The 11621-nt window shown below is 38.7% G+C and overlaps 1 protein-coding gene across 1 annotated transcript in view; it reads right to left on the reverse strand.

Moving 5' to 3' along the window:
* ALPK2 (alpha-kinase 2) overlaps positions 1–3809 on the reverse strand; it is a 102580-nt gene extending 98771 nt beyond the window's left edge. The window contains exon 1 of the mRNA XM_005875294.2: positions 3289–3809. The gene's annotated coding sequence lies outside the window, so the exon portion shown is untranslated. The remainder of the gene's footprint in view (positions 1–3288) is intronic.
* Positions 3810–11621: the final 7812 nt, after the last annotated feature.

The following is an 11621-nucleotide window of genomic DNA, read 5'->3' on the forward strand; positions in this document are numbered from 1 at the left end:
TCAAAACAATCTAATCTTCTATATTATTTTTGTTTAATCATTGCACTAATGTCAAAAATGTGTAGTTTCTATTACTTTATAGTTTGTATTATGAAAGCATTCTGAAATTTTAGGAGAGAGAGAGAGAGAGAGAGAGAGAGAAGTTGAGTTTTAATTAGCTGAGAGGAAGAACTAGCCTTTGGAAGACAAACAACCCAATTAAAAAATGGGCAGAAGATCTGAATAGACATTTCTCCAAAGAGGACATATAAGTGGCCAAGAGACATATGAAAAAATGCTCAGTGTCACTAGTCATCAGAGAGATGCAATTTAAAATGATAATGAGGTACCTACCACCTCACACCTACCAGAATGGCTTATCTATAATAATAAAAGTATAATATGCTAATTAGACCAGACATCTTTCCAGACAACCTTCCAGACAAAGCCGGGGCTGCGAGGGAAGCCTGGGTCCCAGGTGCCAGAGGGAAGCCGGTGCCGGCAGCCGGGGGAAGGAAGGCCTACTCTTGCACGAATTTCGTGCATCGGGCCTCTAGTCATCAATAAACAAACAACAGATGCTGGTGAGGATGTGGAGAAAAAGGAACACTCGTACACTGCTGGTGGGACTGCAGACTGGTGCAGCCACTATGGAAAACAGTGTGGAGTTTCCTCAAAAAATAAAAAAGGGAACTGTCATTTGATCCAATGGTCCCACTTCTAGGAATATATCCTAGGAAGCCAGAAACACCAATCAGAAAGAATATATGCACCCGAAGAATATATGCACCTTTATGTTCAGAGCAGCATTATTTACAATAGCTAAATTCTGGAAACAGCCCAAGTACCCATCAGTAGATGGATTAACAATAGATTTAAAAGGCTATGGTACATTTACACAGTGGAATACTATGCAGCTATAAAAAAGAAAGATCTCTTACCCTTTGAAACAGCATGGGGAGGACCTGGAGAGTATTATGCTAAGCGAAATGAGCCAGTCAGAGACAGACAAGTATCACATGATCTCATTTATCACATGTGGAATCTAGTGAACAAAATAAACTGACGAACCAAAAGATCCAGAGACATAGAAGCATGCAACAGACTGCTGAATCTCAGAGGAAAGGGGATGGGGGGGGGGGCGGGAAGAGATTAACCAATGAACTTATTTGCACATATGCATAGCCCTATCACATGTGGAATCTAGTGAACAAAATAAACTGACGAACCAAAAGATCCAGAGACATAGAAGCATGCAACAGACTGCTGAATCTCAGAGGAAAGGGGGTGGGGGAGCAGGAAGGGATTAACCAATGAACTTATTTGCACATATGCATAGCCCATGGACAGATAATAGTGTGGGAAAGGCCTGGGGAGGGGAAGGGATCAGGGGGGAGGGGATCAAAGGGAGCAAAAGGCGACATTTGTAATACTTTCAACAATAAAGATAAATTAAAAAAAAAAGAACTAGCCTTTGGAAAAACTACAATGTGACAGATACTGTAGAGGTGTTTACTCAGCTAATCCCCCATCACCCCTGTGAACATAGATATTATTATCTTCCTTTTACAGAGGAGAACACTGGAGTTCAGACAGGCTGAGAAATTGGTATAGAGACAGAGTTTGCTTCCAACTGTGGCCCCAGAGCCTGGGATTTATTCCTCAACATCACCAGCTTCTCTCCCTCTCCACCCAGATTAGGATATTCATGACATCCTCCTTGTATAGAATGATACCTACAGGTAAGAGTGCATGGGGCAGTTAAAAAGGAATTAAAAGTGGGGGAGGGGTGATCTTTACAGATGATGAAAATAGGAATTCCACTGTACCTAAAAATCTTCCCCAAACTGTGATCGGATGTTTTGCAAAAACATCAAAAGGGCAATGTAATTTGGAAGCTAAAATGCATTTAGTTTGATCCTGGGCAGGTAGCTCAGTTGTTTGGAGCGTCATCCTGCACACCAAAAAGTGGTGGGTTTGATTCCCAGTCAGGGCACATATCTAAGTTTCCGGTTAAATCCCTGGTCAGGGCTTGCACAGAGGCAACCGATGGATGTTTCTCTCTCACATCAATGTTTCTCTTTCTCTCTTCCTTCCTCTCTCTAAACATATCCTCACATAAGGATTTAAAAATTAAAAACCTTTCAAATACACTTATTTGTTTTAAATCCAGATTTCCAAGATCTGAATGTGTTTACTGACCACGGGTGACTTTTAATGCAGGACCTGTCAATTTGTCGCTTCAGAAGGTGGCCTACAAGGCCCTGGGTTTCAGCCCGGAAGCCTCACAGCAAAGACATGCATTCGGTTTTCCCTAGCTGGGGGGGCTGTTATAAAACATCTCTTCCCATTCCTGGCTAATTCATCTTAAAAACTGGAGTCAACCTTTACTCAAGGAAAAGGTGTGGAAAGAAAATAATTAGAGCAGAAACAGCTCTAAATGCTGGTCTTGCTTTTATCTATTTTTAAATGATTGCTCGACGTCTGTAACTGACACCCTTAATCAGTGGTTTTAAAGCTTGGATGTGTTCATCAACGTGTAACGTGACCGTGGTGCTATTTTATCGGTGTCTTTTTTTGCTTGACTTTTTGTCTTAAATTTTTTTTTTAAAGATCAATGTAACAACTCGAGTACCACGTCATGCCTCTAGTTAACAATACTGCACTGTACACTTAACACTGTATTCAGAGCAAAGACCTCATGTTAAGTGGTCTCACTATAATTTAAAAAGAAAAAGAAAATAAAAAGAGCTATTTTAATGCCTGGATGGATGTTGACAGCAGCCATTTTGAAATGCCCTATAGCTTCTCAGTAACGTGACTCCTCTGTGTCCACTCAGAATGCGGCGTTTCCAATCATCATGATCACCCAGGAAAAAGGAATAACCTTTGACTAAAACACCCAAATATTCCAGGCAGAGGTATCTGGGGCCTGAGTTCATGTGCCTGTGCAAAGCCTTTACAAATCGCTCCTTTGAGTCTTCCTATATGTTTGTTTTGCTAAGTTTTGGTTGACATTTTTCTAAATGTCCTGATAGCCATGATGTGAAAGAATCTTTTAAAACTATTGTCAAGCCAAAATAAGCAGACATTAAAAAGTCATAATTTCCCAACAGGAACCTAAACCGAAAGTGAACCTTTGGCTACTTAAAAACCCTAGAGACCCACACATGCCACCCAGCCCTTACTTCACTTTGTTCTATTTCACAAGGACACAGTCTGCTCTGTTCCCTGTTGTAGAAAATGTAAACGACTGCATATTGAAAGCACTGCTGTTCCTTATATAAAAGCCAAAGTCTAGATACTTACTTTTCAATACTTTTTGTCCCAGAGACGTGATAGGTGAGCTGGCTCGGCAGTGGGCTCCCCGGGCTGCGTGGGAGGCATTGATTGGGCGTCCCTGTTCCTGGGCCTGGGGATTCAGAGGAGCTACGGGGCTCAGGGTCTTGTCCACGATCGGGTCAAAGCACAGTTGGGTCTGTTTCCAGAAAAGCTCCTCTCTTCCTAAGAGGGAGAATTCCGTGCCCAGGGAAGTTCTGGAAGGAGAGCATTTTTCCCTGCCCTCGAATGAACTAGGTCATTGCTGAAGCTGGAGAATGTTTTTTAGCATCACTGTGATGAAACTTGAGGGCTGTTCCTGCAGTAGGTGCGACACTTGTTGTTGACGCCGGGGAGGCCCTGGCACCGGGGCCCAGCGAGCTGATGAAACACAGACAAGCTGTCACTGATGTCTCGGGAGACCGAGCAGCGCTCTGCAGAGGCCATGAGGGACCTCAGGGTTAGTGGCTGGCCTCTCAGAAAAGCAGAATCTCGCTGCCTGATAAAGTGATTAAGGCCAGAGTAACACCAGCAGTCCTATCAAGGGTATCAGGCCCTATTATAACTACAGTAGTAAGAAGAGAATAAAGCAAGAGCAGAAATCCATAGAAGAAATACCATGAGCCCTGTTCCTTCAAATTGTCAGGAAGTGTTCCTGTTGGCAAAGTAAATTTTGTAACGTGGGCATTTCTGTTACTCAATTTTGTCCAAATCCAAGAAAGAACACAGAAAATCCAGAAGTAGTGTTCTGTCACTACTTTGCCTCTCTACAAATGTGTTTCAGCCTACCGCACCTGGAAACTGACAGCTTAGAAAGAAACCTCTTATGGAACTCGGGGCGAGGGCTAAAATTAGCAGCTCTGAGTGGGTGACCTTGAAAGGGACACAGCTGTAACTATTCACTCTGTCCTGAGCACTACAATCCTCAAAAGCACATTATTTTTCCACAGCACAGTGCATGCATCGCTGACACTTGATGGAATAAAATGTTTCACGAGACAAAAAAGCATCAAAAGCTGAATAGCAACAAGGGTATTGTTGGTATGATCTGTTTTTCAATTTTATCTTCACATGAGAAGAAAGGTATGGAAAGCTGAGAGACTAAAGTAACGACTGCCTCTTTGGGGACACATCTCTGAGATGCAACAGAATGCAGAAATGACTGGATCTTGGGGACTAGGGCGAACAGTTGGTTTTATTTAAGGTTGGAGCCTCTTCAGAGATCTTTTTTTTTTAATGTAGTTTTATTGATTTCAGAGAGGAAGGGATAGGGAGAGAGAGAGATAGAAACATCAATGATGAGAGAGAATCATTGATTGGCTGCCTCCTGCATGCCCCCTCACTGGGGATCGAACCTGCAACCTGGGCATGTGCCCTTGACTGGAATCAAACCCGGGATCCTTCAGTCCACAGGCCAATGCTCTATCCGCTGAGCAAAACCAGCTAGGGCCAGAGATCTTTCCAGATAAGAGGAGATAACTTTACATTGAGAGTGAAGAGAGAAGGAAGGTGAGATGATAAAACATAAAAATATATGGCACCGCAGCAGGATAGGATACAGACACAAGGGAACCGACATCCACCGCAGTGATGAACGTGAGGTGCTCTGGAGTGAGGCGCTCCCTGGGAGTGCCTACATAGAAAAGTGGACACTCAATATGAAACTTCATTTTGTTCTGCTCAAACAACTTGAAAAACAAACTCCCTCCACTCCTAGCATACATCTCCTTGTAAAATAAAGCTAAGGAGAGAGGAATTTTTATATACACAAAATGGATTTGCCTGTATTTGTTTTATTATTCATGTCATTAGTCTGCAGTCATAGAATTTTTGTTTTAATTTTAGGTTTAGGGGAGCAGGAATGGAAGAGAAGCAGAAACAGAGACCTTAGGATTAAACTCAATTAGGCCACGATGCTGTTCTGAATTTTCTGTGATTATTGGAAGGAGATGATAGAAGGAGATAGAAGGGGAGACACTGAAGAGAGAAAGGAGACATATATTTGTGCCCCTCTAGTAGCACTAAAAAAAACAACAACAAAAAAAACACCAGGAGTTTGTGATTAAAAGTAAAGACCTAAAAATGTTTAGCATCGTTCCCAGTAAGTCGTAAGAGATTGCTTACACATGAAATACATGTGTAAGCAATCTCTTTTTCTGAAGAGGAAAAGAAAGAAAAAAAACCTTCATTTGTGCAGAGTTGGAAATGTATGTTTGTATCAGATGTTTTTTAATTGCTTCTCTAGAGAGGCATTTGGGCTTTATTTTCTTGGCCTCTCGAATGAATGGGTGCCGCTCCATCCACAGGCCACTCCAGCTTGCAAAGGACTGGCATCTTCATCAGTCCCCAGTTAATCGGAATATTCAAAGCAGATTCATTAGGTTCTTCAGCTGCTCTTTGCTTCCAAAACTTGGGTTTGGTTCGGTACATGAGGAGTTTATCTGCTCATTTTATTCCTCTTGGCAGAGAAGGTCCTCGAACATTCGTGTTTAATGGCACGAGTGATAAATGCCCTTCCCAGTAGAGCACATTCTTGGCTGAGATTGGGTACCAATCACATGTCAGGTCAGATCAGATTTTCTGCCAGGATCCCTGGGCCAAGCTGGAACTGGGCAAGTCTCTCCTGCTTCGGGGAGCAGTCACCGTTTCGGGAGGGTCTCCCAGCATCGACTCCCTCTCCCTCTCTCAACAATTCATCCCCACCCAGGGTCCTGGGGTTCTCATGTTTTTTGCACTATGTGTGGTACCTGGCTCACTGGACATGATCTGACTTAGGCATCTATAACCTTCATTCAGTTCCCTGTACTTTAAAGGGCTGCCAGTCACTCAGGTAGGTCGACTCATCAGGCACATTTTGGCCTCAAGTACAGTGGCAAAAAATAGATATTAATGTAAATAAGATTATTACTTATAAATAAGATTATTAAATAAGAACATTACATACTCATTACTGAAAGTGTTTAATATTTTGATTTAAAATTTTTTTAAATCCCCCACCATGCATAGCTAAATTAGTGTAAATTAATGTTCTTTCATGGTGCTTTTCATCCCAGGTAACAGATTTCTATAAAGTTTTTCATGAGATCATGAAGTTTTTAAATATTTTCAAAATAACAATTAAAATTTTAATTTTGTCAGAGGAATTTTTCCAAACATAGGAATGTTGTTTGGAATTTGGATTTCCCTCCATGGTATCAAAACTATAAATGGTATTTAGGTTCACAGCGCACTGTATAAAAGTATTTAATCCCACATGTTCCTGAGGTGCCGTATTTCAGCTCCCTACAACTACAAGTGTCAAAACCAGGTTAAAATCCAACTTAACTACATAGGACAGGCTAAATACCTGGAGAGAAAAATCCAAACATCCATGATAAAATTCTGCTAGTTTATTCAGTTTCATTAACACACACACACACACACACACACACACACACACACACACACACACACACACACACACACACACACACACACCATTACAACTTTCAGAATAGAAGCAAAATTCCTATTTTCACAAGTCAAATTAACTAGTTGAACAGTGTATGGATATTTAAATTTTTTTAAGATCTGTATGTATTCTATATGTTGTCTTTTTATAAAAGTCTCCTTTCTAAAGCTTTTCTTCTGATTGAAGTATGGGGAAGGCCTGGGGTGGGGTGGAGGGAGGCAAAAAGGGAGAAAATGGGAGACATCTGCAATACTTTCAACAATACAAATTTTTTAAAAAAAGAATGATCAAGGATCACAGTAGGAAACTGAATGCAAAAAAGCAATGCACACTTATTACTGAATATTACATACTCGTTACTGAAAATGTTTAATATTTTGATTTAAAATTTTTTTAAATCCCCCACCATGCATAGCTAAATTAGTGTAAATTAATGTTCCTTCATGGTGCTTTTCATCCCAGGTAACAGATTTCTATAAAGTTTTTCATGAGATCATGAAGTTTTTAAATATTTTCAAAATAACAATTAAAATTTTAATTTTGTCAGAGGAATTTTTCCAAACATAGGAATGTTGTTTGGAATTTGGATTTCCCTCCATGGTATCAAAACTATAAATGGTATTTAGGTTCACAGCGCACTGTATAAAAGTATTTAATCCCACATGTTCCTGAGGTGCCGTATTTCAGCTCCCTACAACTACAAGTGTCAAAACCAGGTTAAAATCCAACTTAACTACATAGGACAGGCTAAATACCTGGAGAGAAAAATCCAAACATCCATGATAAAATTCTGCTAGTTTATTCAGTTTCATTAACACACACACACACACACACACACACACACACACACACACACACACACACCATTACAACTTTCAGAATAGAAGCAAAATTCCTATTTTCACAAGTCAAATTAACTAGTTGAACAGTGTATGGATACTTAAATTTTTTTAAGATCTGTATGTATTCTATATGTTAAGTCTTTTTATAAAAGTCTCCTTTCTAAGGCTTTTCTTCTGATTGAAGTATGGGGAAGGCCTGGGGTGGGGTGGAGGGAGGCAAAAAGGGAGAAAATGGGAGACATCTGCAATACTTTCAACAATACAAATTTTTTAAAAAAAGAATGATCAAGGATCACAGTAGGAAACTGAATGCAAAAAAGCAATGCACACTTATTACTGAATATTACATACTCGTTACTGAAAATGTTTAATATTTTGATTTAAAATTTTTTAAATCTCCCACCATGCATAGCTAGCCACCATTTGGGTATATTTCTTTCTATTTTCCCTTTGTGCATGCTGATACATACACTTTTCTTAGAAAGTCTCCATACTGGCCTGTCATTTGACTGTGTTATAGTTTATGTGACCAGTGTTCTGTCAGATATTTGGGTTGCTTACATATTTTGTTTTTATAAATAATGATGTGCAAAACAGTCTTGTAAATAAATATTTGGGCACGTTGCTCTCGTCTAAGGACAGGATGTTAAAGTGGCATTAGTGGGTAAAAGGTTATGAATATTTTAAGGTTTTGAAGTAATTGCCAAACAAAACTCTAGCGGCGGTACTGCGTTGTGTGTCCACCAGCAGGTGTGAGCCCGCCCACCTCGCTGAGAGTAACTTGGCACTGAGCGCTATCACCTAAAATGCTTTTGCCACCTTGAGAAGCAAAATTGGCATTTTAATGCACGTTTCTTTGATTACTAATGAGGTTAAATATTTTGTAAGTTCATTGGCCCTTTTGCTTTTATGAATTATCTTTTCAATTTGGGGGGTCCATTTTGTTATTTGAGTGACTTCCTTTTGCACATGTGAAAGCATTTCATATATAATTGGCTGCAAATAGGTTCTATCTTTCAGTTTGTGGTTTGCCCTTTTATTTGTGAAGTTTTGAAATATAGTAATTTATGAATTTTTATTTAATAAAAACTCTCTCGAGGGGCGAAGGGGAAGTTGTTGTTTCTTGGGTACAGAGTTTCAGTTTTACAAGATGAAAAAGTTTTGGAGATCTGTTCACAACGATGTGTATATACTTAACATTACTGGACTGTACACTTAAGAATAGTTAACATGGTAATTTTATGTTAATTTTACTACAGTTTAAAAATTAAAGAAATTTAAATAAATGGAGAGACATTCATGTTTTGGGGTTGGAAGACTCAGTATTGTCAAGTGGCAATTATCCCCAAATTGATCTATATATGCAACACAATCCCTATCAAAATCCCAACAGAGTTTTTGTAAAAATTAACAAGCTGATCCTATAATTCATATGAAAATGCAATGGATTTAGAATAGTCAAAACAATTTTGGAAAAAGGTCAAAATTGTTGAAAGACTTATACTACCTGATTTTAAAACTTAATAAAAAGCCACAATAATAAAACAGTGAGATATTGGCACACTGTCATATGGTGGAATAGTCTATCTAAATGTATCAGAATTGAGAATCCAGAACTACACCCTTACATTTATGTCATTTTGTATTGAGATATGTCAATTAATTTTTAGCAAAGGTACCAAGGAAAGGATTGTCTTTTCAATAAATTGACATTTTATTTGGGGGACAATTGGATATCCATTTGCAAAAAACACCCTGACCTATGCCTCATACTCAAAATCAACTCAAAATTGATGAGAGACCTAACTATAAATACTATAATGAATCACTTCTAGAAGAAAACACAGGGAAAAAATATGATTTTTAAAGTTATTTTGGATATATATCCAGATGTGGGATTGCTTAGATCATATGGTAGTTCTATTTTTAACTTATTGGAGAACCTTCATACTGTTTTCCATAGTGGCTGCACCGTTTTACATTTCCAACAGTGTACAAGGGTTCCAATTTCTTTACAAGTTTGCCAACACTTGTTATCTTCTGTTTTACTGATGAGAGCAAGCCTAAGAGGGTCGAAATGATATCTCACTGTGGTTTTTATTTGCCTTCCCCTGGTGATTAGCAATGTTGAGCATCTTTTCATGTACCTGTTGGCCACTTGTTTATCTTCTTTGGAGCAATGTCTATTCAAGCCCTTTGCCTATATTTTATCATTTTTTTGCTATTGAGTTTTAGGGGTTCTTTATATATTTTTTAATTAACCTCTTGGCAGATATATGGTTTGCAAATATTCCCTCCTATTTCATAGGCTGCCTTTTCACTCTGTTGTTTCCTTTGCTGTGCAGAAGCTTTTGTTTCATGTTTTCTCACTTGTGAATTTTTGTTTTTGTTGCCTGTGCTTTTGGTGTCAGATCTAAGAAATCATTTCCAAGATCAATGTCAAGAAGGTTTCCCCCCATTTTTTCTTCTAAGAGCTTTATGTTTGTTTTCAGATCTTATGTTAGAATTTAATCCATTTTTAGTTACTTTTTGTATGTGGTGAAAGATAAGGGTTTGTTAGGCAAGTGGATTTCATTCTTTTGCATATGGATATCCAGTTTTTCCAAAAAATTTATTGAAGAGACTATCCTGTCTCCATTGCATGTTCTTGGCACACTTGTCAAAGATTAATTGACCATATATGCATGGGTTTCTTTCCGGTCTCTTTAGTCTGTTCCATTGGACTCTCTAATCTCTTCCATGTGTTGGTTTTTATGCCAATACCATCCTGTTTTTATTACTATAGCTTTGTAATATAGTTTAAAATTAGCAAGTGTTATGCCTCCAGCCTTGTTCTTCTTTTTGAAGATTACTTTGGCTATTTGGAGTCTTTTGTGGTTCTATATGAATTTTAGGATTGCTTTTCTGTTTCTGTAAAAAAAAAAAAGTCTGTCATTTTGGTGGGGGATGCATTGAATTTGTAGATTGCTTTGGGTGGTATGGACATTTTAAAAGTATTAATTCTAATCCATAAACACAGGATGACTTTCCAGTATTTGTGTCTGCTTTAATTTTTTTCACCAGTGTTTCATAGTTTTCAGTGTACAAGTCTTTCACCTCCTTGGTTAAGTTTATTCCTACGTATTTTATTCTCTTTGGTGCTAGTGTAAATAGTATTGTTTTCTGAAATTCCTTTTTTGGATAGTTCATTTTTGGTATATGGAAACTCAACTTTGTATGCTGATTTCATATCCTGCAACTTTACTAAATTTATTTATTAGTTCTAAGAGTGTGTGTGTGTGTGTGTGTGTGTGTGTGTAGTGTTTAGGGTTTTCTACATAGAAGATCATGTCATCTTCAAACAGAGGCAATTTTACTTCTTCCTTTGAGATTTGGGTGCCTTTTATCTGACCTTTATCTTGAGTCACGTTAAAAAGAATAAGACCTACTTGGTAAACCTGTGACTTTGAATGATTACTTCGAATTTCAATTCCCTTGTGGCCTAGTAAATAAATCCTCCTGAACATGATATTCCTCGTGACAGATGCCCAGAGAGCCAAAAGTCTAAGACAGAATTATCACTAGCCACCTCGTGTGACACTTGCTCCTTTGACAGTGTTATTATGCTGCTCCCTTATATAACAGACAGCATATGAGCCCATCCTCCGGCAAATGTAAAGGCGGCCCGGGAGCTCGGCAAAGGTCAGGAGACGGAGCTCCTGAACTCCTTTACCATGTGTTGCCTGCTGGTCAGGCAGCCTTGAAGACTTTAATGCCCAAGATTCTACATTAATAGCGTTCATTTTAAAAGCATAGTTAAGATTACCTGATATTAAATCAGGATTTTTGGCAAATTACATGTTTCTTGTTCTTACCATTGACTTTTATAGTTCCTTGGTCAATTAAGAGACCAATCAATTCTGCCTACTTGGTAAATTATCAGGAAAAGTGTAAGCTCCTTGCTGGAGCAAAACTAATTCACAGCTTTCTGGAGCACAGTCGACTCCCAGCTACCCTCTCTCCTTCTCTCGAATTCTGAAGTCCTGTCCAAG

Source organism: Myotis brandtii, unplaced genomic scaffold, assembly GCF_000412655.1.
Source record: "Myotis brandtii unplaced genomic scaffold, ASM41265v1 scaffold457, whole genome shotgun sequence".
Taxonomy (NCBI): Eukaryota; Metazoa; Chordata; class Mammalia; order Chiroptera; family Vespertilionidae; genus Myotis; species Myotis brandtii.